This window comes from Zalophus californianus, chromosome 9 (assembly GCF_009762305.2).
Source record: "Zalophus californianus isolate mZalCal1 chromosome 9, mZalCal1.pri.v2, whole genome shotgun sequence".
NCBI lineage: Eukaryota > Metazoa > Chordata > Mammalia > Carnivora > Otariidae > Zalophus > Zalophus californianus.
The window spans coordinates 21,649,187-21,676,250 of NC_045603.1; the positions used below are offsets into that span (position 1 = coordinate 21,649,187).

A 27,064-nucleotide genomic window follows, 5' to 3' on the forward strand; every position below is an offset into this window, starting at 1 on the left:
TGAGCCGAAGGCAGAAGCTTAACTGACTGAGCCACCCAGGCGTCCCTAGAGACTGAATTGTTCAGGAAGAGAAGGGGAATAGGAGGAAGGAAAAGAAGAAAGAGAGTGGAAGAGGAAGGGGAAGACGAGAGTAACGTACTGTTCTTTTTATCTGTGACGATGATGATGATGATGATGATGGTAAAAAATCTCAGCAATAGCTGTTCCCTTGTGTTGGAAGAAAATTGGGTTATGGGCAATTTAGAATTCTGGCTAACATGAAGATTATGACCAAAGCTTGAGTACTGTGTGGCAGTTCTTCTGGACTCTCGTTCTTCCTGCATTTTGGAGGAGAAATGATGATAGTTTGATAGGTTGGTCAGCACGCTGCATTTTTTTTAAATGAGCTTTTTCTTTCATGTATTTTGTTATGGATATGTAGTAGGCCTCCAGATTGAGAGAAAGTCTTTACATATTTTTTGCTCTGTTTAGCTGAAAGTATCATAATTGTCAGTGAAGTGCATTCTCAAGAATTTTTGTGAGATGATGATAATGCAAAAAAAAAAGTTATAAAAGCTCTGAGATAAGAACTGTCATTCACTGAGGAAGTTGAGTTTGCAGAATTTGATAAAGATTTCAGCAAGTAGGTTTTTCTTGTTATATGATATTCCCACTATGATTTTTAAAAAAATTATATATTTGAGAGAGAGAAAGAGAGCACAGAAAGAGAGGGAGAAGCTCCTCAGTAGGGAGCCCGATGCGGGGCTCGATCCCAGGACGCTGAAGTCATGACCTAAGCCGAAGGCAGACGCGTAACTGACTGAGCCACCTAGGCAGCACCCCCACTATGATTTTTAAGATGTCATAAAAATATGTCAGGAAATTGACCAACTATATTTTAAAATATGGTAAATCTACATAGGTCTTATAAAAATGCTTATTGTGCCAAATGAACCAGGACAATAAGTAATTCATACTGGGGATTTCCCAGACTTTAAATTATCACCAGGAATCCATAATTCGTAGAAATAAATCTGAGCAAAGAAATTTCCAGGTAGCTCTTTAGTAAGCATTTTATATCACTGAACAATACCCTCCCTATTTGCAAAAAGTTGGAAAAAAATAGTTTGGGAACATTGCAGAAATAATTCATTGCAGTTATATTCTGTACTTTAAAAGACCATTCGGCTTCTCATGCCAAATTCAGGAAAAAATAAGCAGCTGGCAGTATTATCAGCCGCTGCTCTCCTTTTCTAGGTCTGGGAAGACAAGCTCATTGGGATGATGATCAGAATTTTAGCTTTACTACCTAAGAAGGGAGCCAAACAGGCCTGGATTTAAACAACATACTTAGTGTGCAAGATGACATCTGGGGATCTAAAGAGATCATTGCTTATGGTTTTCTTTTTTAACCCTCTTAACCTTTTCTTATTATCAGCAGCATGACTAATAACGTATGACCTTTTCCCAGTATTTCTTTTGGTACCTTGACTTTCTTTTTTTTAAGATTTTATTTATTTGAGAGAGAGAGAGAGAGCACCAATGGCATGGGTAGAGGCAGGCAGAGGCGGAGGGAGAAGCAGGGGAGCAGGGAGCCCGAGGATGTGGAGCTCAGTCCCAGGGCCCTGGGATCATGACCTGAGCCGAAGGCAGACACTTAAACGACTGAGCCACCCAGACGCCCCTTGGCTTTCTATTTTTAAGGAATCCTTGGGTTTACACTTTGCAGTTTATGGACTTCATTAGCAGAACAAGGGACCACACAGAGTATCTATTCTACCTGTTCCTGTTCTCTTCAATCCTTCCAAAACTCTTGAATCTTGAATTGGCAGATACTATTTTCTCAGCAATATAATCCATATATTGTTTCTGTGATAGAAAAGAGTTGAGGAAAGGAGTGGTGGAAGATCCATGTCTGATGTGACCTTTCTCTGAAGTCTTGCTTCTTTGCCTTTACACTGAAATGGGGGTTTATAGGACTATACAAATACATACATACATACGTATATATGTATACGTATGTATGTATGTATATGTGTGTGTGTGTATATATACATGATCAAAGAAAAGTTGACCTGCCAGGAGTTGGAAAGACCAGGAATCAAGGCAGCAGGGATTGGGGGTCAGGGTCATGTAGCATGTACCAGGAGCTGCTGAATCTCTTTGGGCTTAACCTCATGGTTGGGGGAGGGATGGGGACAAAATCTTAGGAAAGGGGCATGTGGAAAAAATTGTATTACCTTGACTATTTTGTGAACTTCTTGAGAGAATAAACCCAAACCAGAAATCTGTCTTCAATTTGCCTTTCTCACTTCCTCTCTGTCATGCTTCCGGTACTTCTCTAAAGAGCCAGAATACTGTGTGATACAATTGGGCACCTTATCCAAGGTGACAGTGGCATTGGTAGCGAGCAATGTTGTAACTGCCAGGGAGTTTCTAAATAGTAAAATCACTCAAAATGAATGCCTACACTTTTCTTTTCCCTGGTTATTGGCTTTGGGCATTATCCAGATTCCTACTGTTACATTTTTAAAAAAATATGTATTGATTTTAGATTAGTGAGAAGCCCATATAGAAAACCCTTGGTGACTCTTAGTAGACTGTGGGCCCTGATCTGAATTGAGAACATTAACCTAGGGTTACAAGCTTATACAGATTCAGAAGTCTAAGGTTTTCCTGTTTCCTCTTTAGTTAACATTTCTAGGTTTCCTCTCTCTTTTCTCTCTGATTTCCTTCCTTAATAGTTCAGCTCTTCTCCTTCAGCACCTCAGCTGTGTCAGCTCTCACTGGTAAAACATGTAGCCAGAAACTAGAAAATAACTCTGTGACAAAAGAGGAATAGTAAGGTTAGGAAACATAAAGAAAAGTAGGTTAAGAGAAAGAGACATGGTTTGACCATGGTTTTCTCAAGGCAATTTAAGTGGCTGATTCAGGTAAAAGACTTAGGAGGCCAGATATCTGTATTGGAAATGTATATGGGAACTTTAACCTGGATAAATGGTCACAGACTAGAAAATAAAGGTGACACTTACCCTAGGGATTCAAGGGGCTCTACCTCTGGTTTTCAGAGCTTATTACCTTGGATGGGCTTGTGTTTTTAATCTATGTCTTAGAAACATTATTTCCAAACATCCATAAATGTGATTCTTAATTCTTTACATTCCACATTTATATACCACACATTTTGCTAATATCTCAAGAGTTTCCTGTTCTTTTTGCAAATAAAGTGCTCATTTTGGCTGTTTTCCAAATATGACAGTTGGTGGACATGCTTCAGTAGAGAAAAGGAAATTTTCCCCGCTTACCTACTCTCTCCTGTCTGCCCAAGATAGTGTGTCTGTCAATTGTGACCTGATTTTGAAATAATTTATTAAATAAAGGGATGCATGATGTTATTTAAAATTTTGGTATGACATTGACTTTTAGTCCTTTATAATAAGCTCTTGACTAAATTCTCTGGTGAGGTTTATTGCTCCTGGGATTTTAGAAATTTCTTAACTTCTTCAGTGAATTTGGACTCTGTTCAGTGTCAAGTATGAGTAATGTTTACTCGAGAAATTAAACCAGCTTGTTTATTCAGAAGATGAAACATGCTGTATTTTTTTTTTTTGCCATGAAAACATTATTTTGGAAATATATTAATTTTATAGGTAAGGAAAAGGTCTTTATTAATTAGTAGATTGCTTAAGAAAAGTCTAGAGGGATTATATTTCTTTTAAAAAGCATATTCCTTGGTTTTAAAAATTATTACTCCCAAATATATATCCTAAATCTATATCTCTAATTTAGTCCTCTCTCCTGTACTGCAGTCACGTTTTTGCCAATGGTTTATTAAACATCTTCCCCTTGACGGAGTTATGAAACTTGAAATGTTCATTATTTTTACCCATTGGTTTGCTCTGCCACATGTATGACTCCTTTGTGTTAATGGAGCTACTGTGCACCGTATGTTTGTGCCAGAAACCCTGGAGCCATCCTTGACTCCTTCCCTTCCCACTTACATCCATTTGGTATCACCGCTTCCAGTATTAGCCCTTCTAACCCATTCATTCCTCTGCCCTTAGGGGAATTATTCTAAAACTTTTTATTCTCTGACTTACAAATCAGTGGCTCTCTAGTACATAAAGAATAAAGTCCAAACACTTTGGAATATCATTTGAAGCTTTTTATGATTTGGCTCCTTCCTTCCTGCCTCATTTCCCATTAGTCCCCTGCAGCAGCATCCTCCAGCCATACCTGATTCCTATACTTGGAGTTGTCAGCAGGCATCATGGGTTTTCTGTTCTTGCTGTCCTTGGAATGCACGTCTTTCTCTTGTGTGCTCAGTGAAGCCCTGTTCATATTCCTAGACTCAACTCCAGCATAGTCATCTCTTCTGGGAAGCCTTGCCTGATCTCTATCCTTTGTGAATTCCTGCACTGGTATACACCTCTATTTCTAGCACTTAGAATACTGCATTGTAATTATTTGCATGTTTGCCTTCCCTCTAGACCCTGAGGTCCTTCAGGCCTGAAATCGTGTCTTAGTTGTCTTTTAAAGTGCTAAACAAATGTTACTATTTTATGCCTGAACATAGAAGGCATTCCAAAAATTATTTGTTGAATAACAAAATGAGTGAATAACTGTGGAACAGGGCATGCCATATCTTTTTGGACTGTATCTTTGAGAGGATTTGTTGACTGAGAGATAGGTTTGATTAGTAACCTCAGGGCTGAGAAATATTTAATCATTTTTAGAGCAACTATTGTTAGGCACTGTGCCTATTGCCATAGCTTATAGGATAATTTACAGGACATTGAGATACAGAGAAATTTAGTAACTGGGACAAGTAAGTTACTTGACTAAGTAAGCAGCATAGTTGGATTTGGAATTCAGAATTGCCTGACTTAAAAGTTGATATTCTTTCCTCAGTGCTGGAAAATTATCAGAGATAGGGATTGGGGGAGGCACTTTATTTATTTATTTAAAAGATTTTATTTATTTATTTGACAGAGAGAGACACAGCGAGAGAAGGAACACAAGCAGAGGGAGTGGGAGAGGGAGAAGCAGGCTTCCCGCCGAGCAGGGAGCCCGATGCGGGGCTCGATCCCAGGACCCTGGGATCATGACATGAGCCGAAGGCAAATGCTTAAGGACTGAGCCATCCAGGCGCCCCGGGGGAGGCATTAAAACAAGGGCAAGCAGTTTTTAGGGTAAAGGCCCATTTGGAACCATAACTTTTCTTTTTGCTATAGATTCCAGAAATGTCTGGGAGGTATTTCAGGAGAGGCAGTATTAAGTTCATGCTCTTAATAACTTTGAACCTAAATGAAGAGATAATGAAGTGGAGGGAGCTAACGAAAATTAATCAAAACGAGGGGAAAGAGTTGTTAGATAATTTTGCTTGATAATATAACTCAAAGGGAATGCTAGTATTCACTGAACATCTAGTGTATGCTGGTCTTACAGGTTTATCATCTCATCATTTCTCACAGCAAACTTAGATGAGTATTATTTTCCCCATTTGCATGTGGTTAAAGTCCCATGGATACTTTAGATTTAAAAGAGGTTAAATATCTTGCTCAAGGTCATGTAGACAGCACCTCATGGAGCTCAGGTTCAAACCCAGTTCTATCTCATCAACCCAGATTCTATCTCATAAGGAATGGAGATAATCTCCTTCATACCATCAGATATCTCAGTACAGCTGCACTATGAATCAGTCAGTATAATGAATAACAAGGTGTTATACAGAGGAAAAATCAGTTCAGTCAGGTGGATCCCTTGTGCTGTCGAACTGGTAACTGGTATTTCTATACTTTTGGAGGGAGTATAAGATAGTTATGATGTCTTTTCTTGGGAACTCTTCCTGTTGCCCTAAAATTGAGAGAATGTATCAATCAAACATGACAAACTTTAATAATCCATAAAGCACAAATACTGACCAATTAGATGGATGCTCACTATGAACGTCTGGGGAGGCTGCATTGTAGCCCAGTATCAGTCTGGTGGGCTAGATCTGTTTAGAAGCTCCATTATCTGTAAAGCTGAGAAGCAAAGATTTTTTTTTTATCATGTATTGTGTTATAGAATTATTCTAGTACCAGATTGATTTGTTATATATGCTAAACCAATTAGCATTTATAGTGAGAATGACATTTAAGGAAAATGAAAGGAGATGTTGCAGAATAATGAAAGTCTCATTTACATGATATACCTACTGCCTTTAGCCCCAAAAAGCTTTACTAGTTTGATATTTGGTTTCTCATTTGTCCATCTGCTTGTTCATTTGCTCATTTATTCACTCTGTATTTTTTTATTTTAAGACTGTTATTTCTGTCAATTCTGAGAAAGGATTTTTCTTTTTAAGCTATAGAATAGGGATAATCTGACTGTAATCAGTTTATGTATGAATTATTTATTTACATATCTGACTTCTATACTAAGCTGTAAACTGTTTAAGGGTAGGGACCATTTTTTTTTTTTTTAAATCCCTCTGCCCTCCAGTGCCTAACACAGTACTTCACTATATACTTTGGTGACCGAATTAAAGAACCCAGAATTCAGTCAGCCTAAATGTATGTTCTTTGCAACGCAAGCCCAGGTTATGAGTTTTATGTATTCTTTCAGTGACCATGTAATGAGCTCTTAAAACCTGTAAATGGCTGTTTTTAAAGATACGCAATAGCCTCTAAGGTGACTACAGAAAGAAGAGATTAAATGCTGGGACCCCACAGACAGGAGGTCTTTTAAAGGCTGCTCTGATGTGTAGTGTCACACTATACTGTCACCCCGAGGTGTAGGGAGCAATAGATAGATGATTAAGATTGGTCAGGTTGGGTCGGGGACCAGCCTCTGTAGAGGTCCAAATCCAGAAAACAAAGGATTAAAGTCTTCCCATTTTCTATGGTGAGAAACAAACCAGGGAGTTTTGGAACCAGATGGAGGTAACAGTGTCTTAGGTCTCTTAGGTGGATGTCAGGAGGGAATTGAGGATCTGAGGACCAGTGTATCATAGCATTTCTGGGAAAAAAGGCAACATCTCAATGGTCAAGGCAGACAAAGGGCCTGGGAGCACAGTGGGTCAGACACCAGAAGAGAGAGGAAATAGGAAAAGAAATCCTTTAATTAATAAAAATCCAGGCTTTGTTAATTTTTAGTATTTTATCCTCATCACCTGGCATCACCTACCTTACATCTGCTGAGCAGTTCTCTAGCATTGTGGTCACTATGGGGACCTAGCAGGATTCTTCCTAAAACTGGGCAATGAAGAGATGAACATGGAAGCCCAAAAGTTAGGGCCTAGTTGCAAAGAAAGTTGAGAAGAGCCTTCAGAAGAGTTTGATCAAGGAGAGATTCTTTGTCACTTTCCTTCTGTATTCCTGCTCAGGTTTCTCTTTTTCTTAAATGAGAAACTGAAAAAACCAAGAAGCGTTTTCTTGACCTTACTGTATTCTGCTTTCTCATCTCAGGCTTTTTCCCATCCTCTTCACCGTCAGATTATTTGAGAAAAAGAAGAACCTATGCATACTGCTTTACTAAATACTCCTTTGATTTTTGCGTTCTTATGCTATTGAAACATCTATCTTAAACTTCATTGTTATCTTCCTGATAACCAAATCATATGGTACCCCCATCCTCATCTTCCTGTGTTTCTCAGCATTTGATATTTTTGACTGTCTTTTCTTTCTTAAAACCTGTTCTTCCTTGACCTTTGTGATTTAATACCCACTCACCATAATGGAACATTATGTCTTACCCAATGCCATTTTTTTTTTGCATCCAACACTGTATTGTTTATTTTATTTTATTTATTTTATTTTATTTATTTTATTTATTTATTTTATTTTATTTTATTTTATTTTAATCACCACACATCACATCATTAGTGTTTGATGTCGTGTTCCATGATTCATTGTTTGCATATACCACCCAGTGCTCCATTCAGTACGTGCCCTCTTTAACACCCATCACCAGGCTAACCCATCCCCCCACCCCCCTCCCCTCTAGAACCCTCAGTTTGTTTCTCAGAGTCCATAGTCTCTCATGGTTCGTCTCCGCCTCCGATTTCCCCCTCTTCATTTTTCCCTTCCTACTCTCTTTTTTTTTTTAAACATATAATGTATTATTTGTTTCAGAGGTACAGGTCTGTGATTCAACAGTCTTAGACAATTCACAGCGCTCACCATTACCACATACCCTCCCCAATGTCTGTCACCCAGCCACCCCATCCCTCCCACCCCCCACCACTCCAGCAACCCTCAGTTTGTTTCCTGAGATTAAGAATTCTTCATATCAGTGAGGTCATATGATACATGTCTTTCTCTGATTGCACCAATGCCATTTTAATTCAGCTGTTGACCAGCCTACCATAAATATGCGTGTGATGCCCAGCCAGGACCAGAAAGAACTGCCTAAACAAACTGAGCGAAGATCAGCAGAATTGCTTAGCCAACTGGTAGAGTCCAGAGCAATTATAAATGGTTACTGTTGGAAGCTACTGAATTTTAGGATGGTTTGTAATGCATCATTACTGTGGCAGCAGACAACGGATAGAGCACAAGGAAAAGACCTGAATGGAATTATCAAAGAAATATTGTAAGAAAATTTCCTAGTACTGTAGGATACAAGTCTCTAGACTTAAAAGCCTTCCCAAGTATCCAGCATAATGAATGAGAAAAGGCCACAAAGCCACATCATTCTGAAATTTAAGAACATTGTGGATTAAAATAAAATTCTAAAAGTTTTGTGGAGGTTGCATAAAACGAAAGAAAAGAAAACACAAAAACAAGTCATACAGAGATGAATGGAAATCAGAATGACATCAAACTTTTAACAGCAACACTAGATTATAGAAGACAGTGTTGCGATGCTTTCAAAATTAGGAGGAAAATCATTTTCAGCTTATGTTTCTCTATTTAGACAAACTGCTGATTAGATAGTATAAAGAAATTCTAAGATTCAGAAGGATTAAACCATATCTTAAGTGTCCTTTCATAAAAAGCTTCTGGAAGATGAACTTGCATAAAACAAGGGAGGAAATCAATAAAGAGAAAGACATAGGATGCAAAAAACAAAGGATTTGATGCAGGAGGGCAGAGAAAAGGGTTCCTTGGAAATAGCTCTTCACTAGGCTGAGAGAGCACCCAGTCCAGATTGGAGAAAAAGAATGGAGGAGTATGGGAAAGATTTGGGAGAATGAGTGTTTGGTATGTTTGAATATTTGGAAAAAATTGTTGGCAAATGTGTTAGACTTGGAAAAAAACAGTAATAGGTAAATGGAAAACTAAGCAAATGAAACAAATGGTAATTATTAACTTCAGAAAGATATTTTTATAACTATGGAAACAATCATATTAGCTGGCTCAGGAATAAAGAATATTTATGTATTCATTATGGTATAAACACTGAGTACTGATTTAAACATATACTGAGAGAGAACAGCATGTGTAGAGGGGAGTGGGGGGAAGGCTGATGGTGTAAGAGAGCAAAATTCTCAATTTCTGTAATAGGAATTAAAATTACAATATTGGAAATTGAGCAATCAAGAAATATCCATATAAGCTTTATATTTAGACAAGAACAAACTACTAAAAGAGTCCTGTGAGGTATAAGACTAGAGCAAATGGCATATTTTTCTGTTAAGGGCTAGAAAGTAAATATTACAGGTTTTATGGGCCATATGGTTTTTGCTGTTGTAGGGTGAAAGCAGTCGTTGACAATTCATGAATGACTGGACATGGCCGTGTTCCAGTAGAACTTGATAAAAACAGATGGCGGGTGCTCTCAGGGTTCTGTCCTAGTTTGTGGAGACATGGCTAAATGCGCCAAGAAGTTGGAATCATCGGTAAATACAGGACCTGTTATGATGCTTCTGTCAGGAAAATGGTGAAGAAAATTGAAATAAGCCAGCGTGCTGAGTACACTTGGTCCTTCTGTGGCAAAACTAAGATGAAAAGATGAGCTGTGGGGATCTGACACTGTGGTTCCTTCATGAAATTGGTAGCTGGTGGTGCCTGGGCTCACAACATGTCTGCTTGCACAGTCTTCCATCAGAAGATTGAAGGAATTGAAAGACCAATACTCCACCCTTTGAAACACTGCTTACCTGTAATAAGTGGATTAATTTATGTAACAACAACAGCAACAACAACAACACCCTCTGGTGGGTTGGATTTGGGCTGTGGGACATAGTTTGCTAGCGTTATGACTAGAGGGCAGAGGGAATGGGATAGAGATAATTTTCCCTTCCTAATTCAAGCTCAGTTTTGGACTTCCTTGCCTTTTTCCCCCCCATTAACTATAGCGTAAATATAGAGTAATTTTCCATATTTCCCCTCAGATCAGTGTCCAGTTTTATATTTATTTGTAAAGAGTTTGTGTTTTAGATTTTCTGAACTACTTACTCCAAATGTTGACCCATATTTCTTGCTTCTGTGCCTTATGGTCTTTCCTCTGGAATTTTTCTTACTTTACCTTTCTGCTTTTCAAAATTGTATATATCTTTCTGTGTTCCACCTGAAATAACTGCTTCTCTAAGAAACTGTTATAGTTTCTACCTTACTCTAAACCCTTATTCGGGTAGCCAACCAGAGATGATTTAATCCCTCTTTTGGGAGAGATTGAGTTTTGGGGTCAGTCAGTCCCGTATTTGAATTTATAATCTGTATACTTGCTATATGACCTTGAAAAATGTATTTAACCTGTCTGAATCTTTGATTTTCTTTTCTACAATTACTTCTTATGGTTCTTTATAGAGTTAAAGTGGTTTAATATTGTTTTTTCCCCTTCATTTCTAACACTTACTGTCGCGCAACCTCACATTATAGTCATTTGTATACTTATCCCCCAACCCTTAGCAACCTGCGCTCAGATTGTGTCTTCTTCATCCTAAATATCCTGAAACATAAGCATTGATTTGATTGAATTGAATTAAGAAGGAAATGTCTTAGTGTTGATTCTTAGCTGAAGAATTCTGACTTTATGATAAAATTAGAGAAATTTTATATTCTACAGTTTGCCTGTTCCCTAATCTTTTTTACATGGTCTATTTTTATTAGTTCAATTCTATTTTCTCCCACATTGCAAAGGAGGTGCAGTGTTAGGGGAATACAGTGGCTTGATTTTTCCTTTGATGGGAACTAAGCCATATGTTTGTATTGAGTCAGCTACTCCAGACTCTGAATTCTCAATCAGATGGTCAGCAGTGTTTAATTGAATTCCCAATATGTGCAAAGCTACACTGGGTGCTGTCACTCTAGGGAGGTGTAACCATCTGGAAGAACTTTTTCAAAGAACCCAGAATATGAGAATATGTCTCTTTGTATCTCAATTAAAATGATACTAAATTTGGCAAAGTAAATAGCTGGCATAAATGCTGTCTTTTGCCTCTTGGTCTCCTCTTTTATCATTCTTTTAGTCTCCAAGAAGAGACATCCTCCTTTTTTGCTAAGGCTGGGATGGTGTATTTTTCCTTGATTTCTTTCCTTCCTAATTGTTGGTAATTTGTGTAATACAAGATTCTGATGTTTAAAATCCTCAAGATCTTTTAGTTTTTGGATCCTTTTCTAACTTTAAATATGTATATATGATAGGCAGAATCCTAAAATGCCCTCCTAAGATTTCTTGCCATAATCCCTAGGACTGTGCATATGCTGGATGTTACTTCCTTTATTTTGAGATATAATTAAGGTTACTAATCAGTTGATCTTAAGACAGAGATTATCCACATAGACCTAATATAATCACACGAGCTCTTTAAAAGCAGAATGTTTTTCAGCTGGTAGTAGAAAGGGAAGCCAGAGCTTGAAAACATGAAAAAGGATCTTTGCATTGTTGCTGGCTTGAAGATGGAAGAGAATATATGCAAGGGTGGGGAGAGCAGCATCTAGGGGTTGAGAGCAACCTCCAGCTAATATCCAGCAAAGAAATGGACCTCAGTCTTAACATAAGCTGCATGGAGCAGAATTCTGCCAATAGCCCAAATTAGCAAAGAAGTGGATCCTCCCCAAGATCCTCCAGATGAGAGCTCAGCCTGGTCAACACCTGGATTTTGTCCTTGTAAGACCCTAAGCAGAGAACCCAACTAAGCCCACATAGACTTCTGACCTACAAAACAGATAAAATAAGTTTGTGATAATTTGTTACATAGTAATGGAAAACTAATACAGCCCAGGTCTTCCCTATTAAGAAATGAGTTCCATGTCCAGCCCGACTAGTGGTTGCCTTCTTTCTTTCTGTTTTTCATTGTTAAACTTCTAAATTAAATTATCTGAAATCACTGTCTCAGTCTACAAGCAGTTTATTCTTTTTTTAATTCCCATGTATCTGTTTCTCTAGTGTCCAAAAATGGCTTTCTGATGAACTAGCAAATTCTTCCTTACCAAATCCAAGGACTTCTTCATTTTTATTGTCTTTGGTGTTTTGTATTGTACTTGATTTTCTTTCTTGAAATTAATACTTTTTGTAATACTACATGATTCTGTTTTTTTCCCTCCTTTCTTCCATCTCGTCTGTTGTTTTCATAAATCTGACTAGTATTGGAATTGAATTAGGAGCTGCTGCAAGGAACCAGCAGAGGTGAATAAAGAAACAAGAATTTCAAGAGAAAAGTTGGTGAATTCCAAATTAATTTTCCTGATGTCTTTGTTAGCTTAAGGCTCTTCCTAAGGAGCCAGATGTGCTCCTTGGCCATTTACCTGTAGACATTCTATAGATGTTATATCAGTTACCTATTACCACAATGTTTCCTAACAGAGTACCCCCAGACTCATGTTTGTATGTTATATTAAAAACTATCATTTATTATCATTCATGCATCTGCTAATTTAGCCTGGACTCAGTCAGCAGGGTGGTTTAGGCTTGGTGGCTAGGTGGCTCTGCTTCTCATTGCAGGCTGTTAAAATATGGATTGGCTGTGCTGAGAAGACTTTATGTTTTTCTGTCCTCCTTGGTGGAGTGATCTAGCCATAGCATACTCTTCTCATGCCTGTGGTAGAGGTGCCAGAGGGCAAATGAAAACATATCGGAGCTTTATAAGGCCTGGCTTTGGAGCTGGCATACAGTGTCACCTCTGCCTCATTCTGTTAGCTGGAGAAAGTCATGTGGCCAAACCACAAACCAGGGGGTAGGAGAATATATGCTACTTTGGACTAAATTGTGTCCCCCCCCACCCCAATAAATTCCTATGTTGAAGCCCTAATCCCCAATATAATGGTATTTGGAGTTGGGGTCTTTGGGAGATGATTAGATTTAGATGAGATCTTAAAGGTGTGTTCTCATAATGGGTTTAATGCCCTTAAAAGAAGAGGCACCAGAGGGCTGGCTGGCTGGCTGGCATGAGTTCATTTGCACTCTCCCTCTCACTCCTCCTGACCTTGCCATGTGAAGACACAGCATGAAGGTGGCTGTTTGCAAGCCAGGAAGAGAGCTCTTACTAGGACCTGGCATCCTGATCTCGGACTTCCAGCTTCCAGAACTGAGAAAATAAATATCTGTTATTTAAGCCACCCAATCTATGGTATTTTGTTATGGTAGCCTAAGTTGACTAATATATACCCCACCCCATTAGGAGTAGAAACTGCGAAGTTATGTATCTGATAAAGGTCACTGATGCAGGGAAAGATGGGTAACTGTCAAAAAATGCCATCTGTCAAAGGCATTGAGTAGTATCTCACATTCTATTCCCCACTCAGAGTAAGCATCTCTACTCTTTATAAAAAGATTCTGCCTATATTCTATAGTAATCGTGATAGATTAGGTTATGCCATAACAAGCAACTCCTAACTATCTCAGTAACTTAACACAGAGTTTCTCTCTTTTGCAAATTTACTGTGTCTCTGGGTTCCTCACGGTACTCCCCTCCAGGTGTTGCTTTATCATTCTGCAGTGCATTTGTCTATGACACCTCCTTGTTAACAGGCGATTACCCTGAGGAGGCAGCATCTGAGAGCCAATGACCAGTGGGAAGGGGACATGCAGTGACTTCCTAGAGGAGGTGCTTTATAAGTCTGGTCTTGAAGGAAGACAAATCAGCCAGGCTGATAGGAAAAGATGGAAATTCTGGACTGAGCCACAGTAACAGACTTGTAGAAAGGATATTCCCAGAGCTAAGAATTTCCTTATTAAGATGGTTGCAGTTGAAGTCATAGGCACCTTTCACTTGATTATAGAGCATGGAGATGAAGTGAAGTCTGATGCTTCTGGGAGGGGAGCGCCCTGCTGCTCCCAGACTGGGGATTCAGTGAAGAGAAAACCAGCTTGGGAGGAATGGGTGAAAGTTCAACAAAGTACTACCACAGAAGGGGCATTCTTAGGTTGAAAGTTTAGAACTATGGACAGCTAAAGCCAGAAGAGTATAGAAAGGATTCAGTCCATAGTTTGCACTGGGCATGACCTATTTTATGCTACATTTTTATAACAGTTTTGTGCCTGCGGCAATCTAATTTGTGATTAGGATGCTTTCCCTTGCAGTTATCAAAAAGCTCTACTTAAATGGCCGTAAACAAAGAAGGGGATTTATTGGATCATGTAACTCAAAAGACCAAAGGAAGGATGGGTTTCAGATGTAATTTGATGAGAGCTTCATTGTTTTTCTTTGTGTTTCTCTCAGCTCTCTCCTCCTTGATGTTGCCTTCATCACAAACTGGCTTTTCTGTAGCAAAACGGCTGCTGGCTGCTGTAGTTTAAACCTCGGCTCAGTGTATCTTGCCATTCAGAAATGTCCTTTTTTTTCCATTAAAGTCCTGGTTTCATTCTGATAGGACTAACTTGGGTTCTGTGCCCATTCCTGAATCAAACACCCTGATAAGGTAGATAATGATTTTGCTGATTTTTGAGGCTACCCAAGATTAACAATTCCTTTGGCTGGTGTTAGAGTTAATTCTATCCAGACTGCATGGCTGCTACACAACAGAGGAGGGGTGGCATGGATGTTAGTGTGGCATTCTTCCATTTCCTCTGGAAGGACTATTTCTTGTTCTCTAGTATATATTCTCCAGTTTCAAGTTCATGATGGACACTCAATAAGTATATATTGAATGAATAAATAAAATACTTTATGTATCTTTGTCTTTTTACCAGCGCTTCTTTCTTCTTCTCTCTTTGTTCTTTCCTGTTCTAAAAATGTTGCTTTTTTGTCCCCTGTCCTAAAAATTATTCTCCTTCTGCCATTCCCATCAAACTGTCCCATCATTTTTTTTTTTTTTTCATTGTCAGACTTCCACCATTTTCTTTTTGTTCATGGTCAGACTTCAAGAGAGTGGTTTGTTCTAGCTATCTTTACTGCCTCATTATTCGATGATACCTCAGCTTCTTGGAAACAGAATTTTTCCTTATCACTCTGCCACTCTCTCAGATGTCACTAATACATTTCTTTTGTTCCCACATCCAGTGGCTTCTTTTTCAGGCCTAATTTTCTATAATTTCTTTGCTACAAGTAATACTGTTGATGGTCCATGCCTCTGGAAACACTTCCCCTTATCTTGATGATCCTTCTGCCTCTCTGATTACTCTCTTTTGTCTTGGTTTGGTTTGATTTACTGATAATGCTTCCTCTTTTTTTCTTTCTTCTTCTTTAGCCATCTCTAAATGTAGATAGTTTCCAAGGTTCTACCTGTAATATCCTTTCTTATCTTTGCCAGCTCTTGGCTTCAGCTCTCATATTTATGCTATGTTTCCCAAATTGTAAGACCTCACCTCTGTTCTCTTTTCCAGTCTTCTGTTTGTAGCTGCCAGCTGAACATTTTCACTTGAATATTCTATACAAAGCCAATATGTCAAAAACTTCCATTTCCTTCCCCCCCCCCCCCCCACCCCTTCGGCTCTTTTCTCTGATGATAATCCTCTTGGTCATCTGGACTAAAAACTTAGAGTCTTTGACTTCTTTTCTTCATTCATCATATTTTCAATCAATTTTTGCTACTGGGACAACTTGGGGAAACCGTCAGCTCTTTGAGATAAAGGACTGTGGCTTCTTTTTATTTCCTGTCTCCAGCACCTAGCATGGTGTCTGGTAGATACATAGTAAGTGCTCAAAAGATGTTGGTTAAATGGATGACTGCCCTATTGATTTTTCCTTGTAATATCCCTGTGATTATTACATTTTTACTTTATATTCCCACTGCTTTTTTTTTTTAAAGATTTTATTTATTTATTTGAGAGAGAGAGAATGAGAGAGAGAGAGCACGAGAGGGAAGAGGGTCAGAGGGAGAAGCAGACTCCCCGCCGAGCAGGGAGCCCGATGCGGGACTCGATCCCGGGACTCCAGGATCATGACCTGAGCCACCCAGGCGCCCAACCCCTTCCCACTGCTTTTATTTTAGTTGTTTTTTTTAAAGATTTTATTTATTCGACAGAGAGAGAGAGAGAGAGCACGAAGGGGGAGGGGGAGAAGCAGAAGCAGAAGCAGTCTCCCCGCTGAGCAGGGGAGCCTTGACCCCAGGACCCTGAAATCATGACCTGAGCCCAAGGCAGATACTTAACCGACTGAGCCACCCAGGCACCCCTGCTTTTATTTTAGTTTTAAGTCCTTGTTATCTTTGATCCGGACACCTGTAATGATCTTGTGATCTCAATTACGAGACCTTCTTTGTCTTTTGTGCTCCACTGTATGTATTGCTTTTAGATACACTTTCTAAAGCACAGACTCAGTTATGTCACTGCACTGCTTAAAACTTGAGTGAGTCCTTATTAACAACCAAATAAGGTAAAAATTACTCAGTTTGATTTTCAAGGTCTTCTGTGATTTGGCGCTAAATACTTGTTTGATCTTCGTATCCCTTCTTTTTTTCTAGGCAAATTATTACTTTCCTGCCTCTGTTATTCATTTATTTAGCAAATATTTTCTAAATGTCTACCGTGTACCAGATGCTTTGCTAGGTACTGGAGAGACAGTTGAAAAAGTAAGAGGCTCAGCCCTTTCAGAACTTGAAGTCTAGTTGGGGAGAGAGACACCAACTAAGTAATTACACATATAACTATTTCATTGCAGTTGTGAAGGCAAATGCTACTGCCTTTTTTTTTTTTTAATGAAGCCAACTATAATGTTATATATTATGTGCTGTCTAGTTTTTTTTTTTTAAGATTTTTATTTATTTATTTGTCAGAGAGAGAGCACAAGCAGGGGGAGCAGTAGAGGGAGAGGGAGAAGCAGGCTCCTCACTGAGCAAGGAGCCCGATGTGGGACTCGATTCCAGGACCCTGGGATCATGACCTGAGCCAAAGGCAGACGCTTAATGACTGAGCCACCCAGGCGTCCCTGTGCTGTCTAGTTTTTAAAACCTAACTCAAATGCTCTTTCCTTGGGGATGCCTTTCCTTATGTCAGCTGGATGTCATTCTCCAACTTCTGGTTCCACTTATCTGTATCTTCTCATGACTTGCCTCACTTTTTGCTTTGTATTACTGTGTGGATATTCTTTCTCTTACAAGCTATTTGAATAATGTGGAATGTGAAACACTTTTAAGTCACTCTTGAACATCTCAGTATATTTCTCATAGTAAGTTGGATGCATTAAGTAAATTGTATTGTAGATCAGTTTCCTCAAGTATTTTTTTTTAAGTATCACTTTTTTTTAGGAATTTATTAAACTTATTTGGGGCAAATCTAGTAGTTAGAAAATTTAGATTCCAGTTAAGCTTGCCAGTAATTATAACTTTTGGGTAATTACAGAATTTTAAATGAATGATTTTTCTGTTTTTTTTTTCTTTTTTTAAATTTACTACATTATCTCATTTAACCTCCAAATCAAGTAGATCTGGAAATCTCTATTAATGTAGATTGCTGGAGTGTGGGGAGGACAGAAAAATATGATTTAAATATCACATATAAAAAGAAAATATGAGTAGTCTTGAGACAGAGTTCTTGAGTTTAATCAATTTGGCCAAATTTGTCTGCAAGTTTTTACCCTCTACATTTTGATAACCCAAATCTAATTTTAGTTTCCATATGGTGTCCTGCTGATTTTATCATATGGAAGCAGGGAGAGTTCATTTTTTTGTTTAGTGATATTAACAATAACTGTGCTAATAATACGATATGCTTTAAATTGTTATATTTGTAACATTTATGCAATTCTGAATACATATACTGTGTCTTCTCTTTTTTTTGATTCTTGTAATAGAAGCTATCAGACTGTGGAAAGCATTGTTATGACTATGCCAAAGGACATTAGTTTCTGCATGGAACGGACTCCTTTAAGGCTGGAACCTACAACTTTGATCTCATTAGCAGTATGTTACCGTTCATCTAAACTGACTACATAGATGGGCCAAATACAGTTCACATCTTCATTCTTTTACATAACTCCAGAGTATTTAAGTGTTGAGTCTCAGATAATTAAAGGTAATTATATATATATGTATATTTTAAAGATTTTATTTATTTGAGAGAGAGATAATGAGCATGAGGAGAGAGGGAGAGGGAGAAACAGACTCCCTGCTGAGCAGGGGGCCCGATGTGGGACTTGATCCCAGGACCCTGAGATCATGACCTGAGCCCAAGGCAGATACTTAACTGACTGAGCCACCCAGGCTCCCCAAGGATAGTTATATTTTAATGAATGTTTATAAAATCCAAATATAAGAGATTATTTCTGTAAATTTGGTAGGACAGCAACATAAATGAAAAAATATTATTTATTTTTTTAAAGATTTTATTTATTTATGTGAGAGAGAGAGAGAGAGAGCATGAGAGGGGTTAGTGGGAGAGGGAGAAGTAGACTCCCTGCCGAGCAGGGAGCTGGATGTGGGGCTTGATCCCGGGTCTGCAGGATCATGACCTGAGCCGAAGGCAGTCATTTAACCAACTGAGCCACCTGGGTGCCCGAAAAAATATTATTCTTAAAGGCCTGTTTACTTTCAGCTTCATTTAAGCAGTTTGGATAGTGTGTGCGCCAGCTGAAGTTGGCACGAGAGCAGTCATTAGTTTATTGCTGATCCCCGCACACCTGCATTTCAGCTGTCATGTGTTTAGTATCACCAAAGGGCAGAGGAGGTCCAATGGGAATTTTTTCTTGCTGTTTTATGTAGGTCATCGCTCTTTTGCTGTCTGTACTATTTCTGTGCCTTAAGAATGGTAAACTGGTTTGCAGGATATTTAAACAATTTTTAAAAAAGATTTTATTTATTTATTTGAGAGAGAGAGCAGGGAGAGGCACGGGGTCGGGGGGAGGAGAGAATCTCAAGCAGACTCCACACTGAGTGTGGAGCCTGACCTGGTGCTTGATTTCATGACCCTGAGATCATGACCTGAGCTGAAACCAAGAGTTGGACACCTTAACCAACTGAGCCACCCAGGTGCCCCTTAAACAGTTTTTAATGAGGTATACCACATAGTGAAGTACACAAATCTTGTGTACAATTCCGTGAAACCAGGTTAAGATAGAGAATATTTCCAGTACCCAGGAAAGCTGCCTTATACCCTTTCTCAGTCAGTGGTCCTTGAGAGGTAACTGCTATTGTGACTTCTGTCTTCATATTAGTTTTGACTTAGTTTGTTTTTGAAATTCATATAAATGGAATGGAATTCTGACTAGTCTTTTGTTTAGCTTGTTTTACTCATTTCTGAGATTCATGCATGCTGTTGCAGATAGTGGTAGTACGTTTTAATTGTTGTATAGTTTTATTGTATAAACATACCATAGTTTATACATTCTCCTGTTGGTGAGCAATTGGGTTGTTGCTAGTTTTTGGCTATTATGAATAGTGCTCCCATGAACATTCTTGCACACATATTTTGGGGTGTGTGTGTATGTGTATACATTTGTTTATGTACATCTATATGCATTTCTGTTATAAATGTAGAAGTGGAATTTCTGGGTTATAGAGTGGGCATAATTTTAGTTTCACCAAATGTTGCCAGATAGTTTTCCAGAAAGTTTGTACAAATTTACACTTTTAACCAGCAATGTAAGAAAGTGTCAATACTCCACACTTTGTCAACACTTGATATTGTAAGCCTTTTTAATTTTATTTATTCTAGTGGGTGTGTTGTGGTATCTCATTGTGTTTTAGTTTGCATTTGCCTGCTGAATGATGATGATGAGCACTTTTTCATATGCTTATTGGCCATTTGGATACCATCTTTTATGAAGTACCTGTTATGTCTGTTTCAGTTATTGTTGCTTATGCCAAAAACAATTAATGATTAATCCTTTTAAAATAAACTTTCCTGTATTGATTCTGTATCCATTGTCTCACCAAAATTCCTCCTTCAGAGAGGTTTTCCCTTCTCCATTCTCCTACAGTATATTGTTTGTACCTACCTATATTACTAACCTATTCTATTCTATTTTGTTTGCTATTAGGGTTCTTTCTACTTTTTCTACCCTATGATCTTGTTATTCATTTAATACTTAGCAAAGCTATATGAATGCTTATCATGTGCACTGGGTATTGGCATCACATTGGTCCATAAGATAGATGTGATTCCTACATGTAGAGGATGTAGAGTCTACTGAGAGATTAATGTAAGTAAATATGTAGCATAGCCAAGTACTGTAACAGGAAAAGTAAAGAATGTTATAGGAATGCTTAGAAGGGGCCCCTACCCTATACTTGATGTTAAAAGGAGTAGTTTTTAGAGGAAGGGACATTTCAGCTAAGGCCACTTACTAGTTAACAACCAGGTAAATGTACTGGATCATGCAGGACCATGTAAATTATATAAAAGGAACTTGACTTTATTCTAAGAATAACAGGAAGCACTGAAAGAGAGTGACATCATCATTATTGTTTTGCTTACTATTGTATAAGACATTATGTAAAACGTAGAAGAGTAAAATGACTATATTGCTCATATTTTTGTGGGTCAATAATTTGTTACTAGGCAGTAGTCTGTATGCTGGGCGTGCCTCATTTAAGGCTCTGTCACTTATAGCCAGATGTCAGTGGGGCTAAAAGCCATATAGATTCAAGTGGGCTGGATATCTGATCTGGCTCACTCACATGGCTGGTAGTTGATGCTGGCTGTTGGTGGGCCGTCAGCTTTGCTACTAACCAAAGTACCTACATGTGGCCTCTCCAGCATGCTGTTTTGGGGGTAGTCAGACTTTTTACATGGTGGCAGACTTTGCTCAGATCAAGTGTCTTAAGAGAATCAAGAAAAAACTTTGTGGGCTTTTCTGATCAAGACGTGGAAGTTATAATGTCATTTCTGCTGCATTTTATTTTTACAAGCTTGTCTCTAAAACTGGGCTGGATTCAAGGGGAGTGGACATGGACCACACCTCTTGATGGGAGACGTGTCAAAAAAAGAATTGTTTAAAAGATGCAGATAGACATGTTTTAAAACCACCAGTCTTTCCTCTGGTCACAAATTATTTATAATTCTCTCAAATGCAAAATTCATTACCTTCTAAGCCCTCTTCCACCTTATTTTTTTTTCTTAAATATTTTTATTTATTTGTCAGACAGAGCACAAGCAGGGGGAGCAGCAGGCAGAGGGAGAAGCTGCAGAGCAGGGAGCCCGATGTGGGGCTTGATCCCAGGACCCTGGGATCATGACCTGAGCCGAAGGCAGATGCTTACCCCATTGAGCCACCCAGGTGTCCCCTCTTCCACCTTAAAGGCTTATTTGTTCTGGCATGAGCTCAGGATCCAGTTATCTAAATAAACTCTGTGTGCACGTGATGCTCCTCAGATATAATTTCTCTTGATATGAAGACCTATGAACTGAAAAGATGTTATCTGCTCCCCACATAGCCACTGTACAGTAGTGATTCAGGGATAGGATAACCACAATAGACATCCCATTCTAAAATGGGAGAAATGAGAGCTACATAGCAATCATGAGACAGTTGCAGTTTTGAAATCCAGCTGGTCAGATGTTGCCAGTTTCTTGATTAGGGTCCAGTACTGCTCATTAGGAATTGTTCTCCATTGCTCTTGGTTCTGCCGTTTGGGTTCTTGATTCTTCCTTCTGAATCATTCTTTCACTTCCTTAAGAAATGATGTATATCTGCATTTGCATAGCTTTCTGGGCCTGCTTCCTACTTCTAGAAGTTTGGGTGTCCAAAGACTTCTTTTTTTTTTCCTACTTATTCTATTTATTTAAGTTTAAGCTGGGAATACTTCTGTTCATACAGTTTCCTTGAACATTTTTTACTCTTTTGGTGGATTTTACTGGGGTTTACTCCATTAGATAAAAGTCATAACCATAAACCTCTTCAAGCCAGGCGCATCTTTATCTTGTGTTTCTTGTGAGGCTGCTGAGGGATCTGGCCAATGCTATATGTTTTAGATTTTTGTTACATCACTACTTATACTAAAATTTTGTTCTGGTTGCTATTGCTGTCTACCTACCAAATTACCCAAAACTTAACTATTTAAAGTAACAGCTTGTTTTGCTCACAATTCTGTGGTCAGGTAGTTGCAGTCAGATGTTGGCTATGGTCATCTGTATGGTTGTGGTCATCTGAAGGCTTAGCTGGATTAGTTGAAGAAGATGGTTTACTCACGGCTGGGTGGATGCTCAGCTGAATAGTGCTTATATGTGGTCTCTCCAGTGTAGCAATGTCAGAGTACCTGGATTTCTTATGTGGCCCCACAGTGAGTGTATCAAGAGACTCAGAGAACAGCTGTATGGCTTTCTCTGACCTAGCCTCAGAAACCATAGAGTATCACCTCTGCTGCATTCTCATGGTTACAAGCAACTTACCAAGTCTGACCCAGATTCAAGGGGAGGGCACATAGATCTTACCTCTCAGTGGGAGGAATTTCAAAGAATGTGCAGACGGGTTTTAAAACACATTAACTCTAGGGGCGCCTGGGTGGCTCAGTTGGTTAAGTGACTGCCTTCAGCTCAGGTCATGATCCTGGAGTCCTGGGATCGAGTCCCGCATCGGGCTCCCTGCTCAGCGGGGAGTTTGCTTCTCCCTCTGACCCTCCCCCCTCTCATGTGCTCTCTCTCTCTCTCTCATTCTCGCTCTCTCAAATAAATAAATAAATAAATCTTAAAAAAAATAAAACACGTTAACTCTATAGTTACCATAACCATAGCATACATTTATTGAATGATTATAATGTATCAGGTATTTTGATAAGTATTTTACATGAATTCCCTTATTTACTTTTTACCACAACTTTATGACTTTTTAAAAACTATTTTATAGATAAGGAAATAGAAGTTGGAGAGGTTAAATAAATTGCCCAGGGTCACACAGCTAATATTAGCAACAATCGCGCCTCGGATAAACCTCATTGGCTACGATACTGCCACTGCACAAAGCTTGTCAGACAGCTAATAAATTATAGAATCTAGACTCACACTAAGTTCTCTGTGACCCACAGTTCATACGCTTAACCATTGCTAAATTGGCAACTTATTGTAAGCAGAACAGAGTTGTGTTTTAGGTAGCTCATTTCTGGAAGCAGGGAGACCAGTGAGGAAGCTATTACTACCATCAAGTGCTGCTTTTATCTGTTTTTACACAAGGTAAGCAATAGAGAAGGAGTGGAAAAAAGTAGGAGAGGGAAGGGTATGCATTATTAAATATTGGCAGGAAAAATATAATATTTTTAGGTCAGATAGAATTTTTATGGGTGTAATGATTTTCAATAACTATTTGTTCTTGGTTAAAATTACTGACCATCTTTACCCTTCTTCATTTCTCATCTCCCATAATGTCTTGATTATTCATTCAGGGAGTCCCACAGATCCCTAGGTCTGCTGTATAGCTAGTATATGATCTCGGCAATTTAAAGGTAGAATAAAAATTGTCCAGTTTTCTTCTCTTCTCAACCAAAGGGAGATTTTCAGCTATTTATTAGACTTGAGAAAAATTTGAAGTGTGGAGTCCCTGAGAGTTCCTGTCAGGTGTTGACAAACTATGGCTTGTGGTCTAAATCTAGCCTATAGCCTATTGTAAATAGTTTTCCTGGAATACAGCCATACCTATTCATTTACACATTCTCTAAGACTCTTTTCATGCCATGATGTTGAATAGCTCTAGCAGAGACTACATGGTCCCATGAAGCCTAAAATATTTACTATCTGCGCTTTATAGGAAAAGTTTGTAGACCCCTGTTCTATATAATGCAAAACCTATTTAGGTCATTCTGTTGAATATGTGAGATGCTTAGTGCAGGTTAGGGCACAGGTGGGAGACAGAATGGCCACCCATGTTATTGTATATCTTAGTAGCAGAGATCAACGATTTAAGTTAATTATTGGTGCATGTCACAGGTCTCAAAAAATAGAGGTCCAGTGCCTTCTGGGAAGGATTCCAAGAAATATGGTAGAACCATCATTTTAGGCTGAGGTCAGTTATTCCACTTGTTTTGTGCTGTGGGCTGAATTTTTGTGAGTTTGGTATACCAGGTTATTACTTATAACTAGAAGTAGCAGGTGAAAGACCCAAATGTGACTTTTGCCCCTCACTAAGGCAAGAATAGCTGTCTATAGGTTATTCTTCATTTACCCTGCCTATTTTTTTTTAAAGATTTTATTTATTTATTTGACAGAGAGAGAGAGACAGCGAGAGCAGGAACACAGGGTAGAAGCAGGCTTCTGGCCGAGCAGGGAGCCTAATGTGGGACTCGATCCCAGGACCCTAGGATCATGACCTGAGCCGGAGGCAGACGTTTAACGACTGAGCCACCCAGGCGCCATACCCTGCCTATTTTAAATGTTTTATTTTAGAAAGCCTTAGAAATATTTTTGTTTTGGTTTGTTTCAGGCCTCTCTGTGCCGGGTTTTAACATTGTTACATTTAGTCCTTCGTTGTATCTAGGAGATACATTCATTTACATTATTGTGCATTTGATTTATTCTCATGCCCTATTTAGGACATTGTTGTTTAAGCCATGGGACTGACCTAGATGTTTGCAAACAGGGCATCCAGAGAAAGATACCCTGAGGCACAGTGGGCGTGTGCAGATCAAGTTAGGCTTTACACACTCATCTCTGGTTGTGCCTTGGAGCTTTACTTAGCGTAGATGTTTATTCTTTCCAATTATTTTGCTTTTATTTCCTGCAATTTGGAAATGTGATTATGCATTTACTAATGTTAAAGGAATGGTTTTCTCAGGCAACCAAGAATGTTTTATGTACCTAAAGTGTCATTGGAAGTACTTCTTAACTGTTAATGATTTGCAAACAGCCTTTGTGTGTGTGTGTGTAATTAAAAGAGATTAAATAACTCTCTTAAATATGCAATAAAAGTTAATTAGCTGCCCATTTTGAAATAGGTAATTGATTCACTTTTGCTATACACAGAAAAATGAAATGATATAATGTAGTGAATCTCCTTTTGCAAAGGAGAAAACTACATTACTCTAAGCATATATTTTGTCACACATTTTGTGTTTTACAACAAGTAACTGACTTTACTCTTTAAAAACTGAGTGTTAAATAAGTACAGTGACAGTTGAGTACTTTTCCAATTCTCACTGCTGGATAATAAAAAAAATAAATACTGTTGTTTTTAGTTACCTGTGTTATCCTGATAAAATTGTATTAATATATCACTTCCACTCTTTGTGAAAATATTTGTGCTGCAGTGAGCCCGTGGTGATGGGACTTCTGAAAAAGTGATGGTAAGAACCTTCAGATGGTAGTAGGCTTACTCTGGCTCATTTATAATGAATGCATGTCCCAAACAGGGCCTCACTGCGTTTAAGAAAAGGTGGTTTAAAAAAGAGAGAGGTAAATATGTGAGGCAATGGATATGTAATAAGTTTGATTGTAGGAATCCTTTTACAATGTGTGCATGTGTCGTATCATCACATTGTGCACTTTAATTATCTTACAATTTTATTCGTCAGTTATACCTCAATAAAACAAAAAATATAAGCAAAGGTGGCTTTTAGACAAGAGTTCGGAAAACAGCTGTATTTTACTAGGAGGTATATATTTTTACTTTCTTTGAGTAAGTAGGAATGAGAGTTTTCTTCTACACCTAAACTGGTCATCTCAACCAGCCACTGTGGTGCCCCTTGACCCTTCAGGTTTTCCATTCATACTTAATAGGCCTGGTGGCTCCTTCTGATTATTTAGTCAGGAAATGGAAGCTTCTTGTGCTCTGAGAAGAGCTGCTGATCTTTAGTTTTTGAACTGTAAATCAGGTAACCAGCCTGGTCCTTCTGGCAATATTGGCAACAAATTGGAGCCTGCTTCTTACAAGAGTGTGACTATGTAACTGATTCTGCTTTTCTCTTGTGTGCAGGGTGGGGGTTTCATATTACCAGTGGTGATCTGATGTTTAGGATACTTGAGTTTGCCCCTTATGATATGTGAACAATTTGAGAAGAATGAAAGTGTATCAAGGCGCCTGGGTGGCTCAGTCATTTAAATGTCTGCCTTCGGCTCAGGGTCCTGAGATGGAGCCCCACATCCGGCTCCCTGCTCAGTGGGGAGTCTGCTTCTCCCTCTCCCTCTGCTGCTCCCCTGCTTGTGCCCTCTCGTGTGCTCTCTTTTTCAAGTAAAAAAATAAAATCTTAAAAGAATGAAACTATATTTGTTTATCTTTTGCCCTGTAACAATATTACCATAAATTTAGTCTTAAACAACATGCATTTGGTTTCTGTGGGCCCTCTGCTGAAGATCTCACAAAACTTGAATCAAGGTGTTTGCCAAGAGGTGGTTCTCCCCTGAGGCTTGACTGGGAAAGGAACAGTTTCCAGGTTTACTCAGATTGTTGGCAGAATTTGGATCCTTGCTGTAGGACGAAGGCTTCAGTTTCTTGCTGGCTGTCAGCTAGAGGTCGGCTTCAGCTCCTAGAAGCCTCCTGTAGTTCCTGGTCATGCGGCATTCTGACCATGGCTGTTTGCTTCCTCAAAGCCAGCAAAGGAGAGAGTCTCCATCAAGATGGGTGCTATAATGTTTTGTAATATAATCACATACTTAAGTACAAATAATTATGTACATTTTCTGTCACCTTGAGCAGATTCTTTTGGTTACAAACAAGTCAGAGGTCCTGCCCACACTCAAGGGGAGAGGGTCATACAAGCACAGGAAGACCAGGAGTTGGGGATGATAGGGATCACCTAAAGAGTCTGTCTGCTACAGAAGGGAAAGGAAAATTGGGTTGGTCCTGTCCTCAGGATTTTCCTTTCACTTATAAATGACTTGAAGGCAGAATTCATATTTGATTCATCCTGTAATTTTT

General features: G+C 38.7%; 1 protein-coding gene and 1 pseudogene across 16 annotated transcripts in view; one reads left to right on the forward strand and one right to left on the reverse strand.

The window, feature by feature from the left end:
* ANKS1B (ankyrin repeat and sterile alpha motif domain containing 1B) overlaps positions 1-27,064 on the forward strand; it is a 1,105,044-nt gene that overhangs the window by 24,107 nt on the left and 1,053,873 nt on the right. The gene's annotated exons all lie outside the window — the stretch shown is intronic.
* Positions 22,992-23,186, reverse strand: LOC113923324 (annotated as a pseudogene).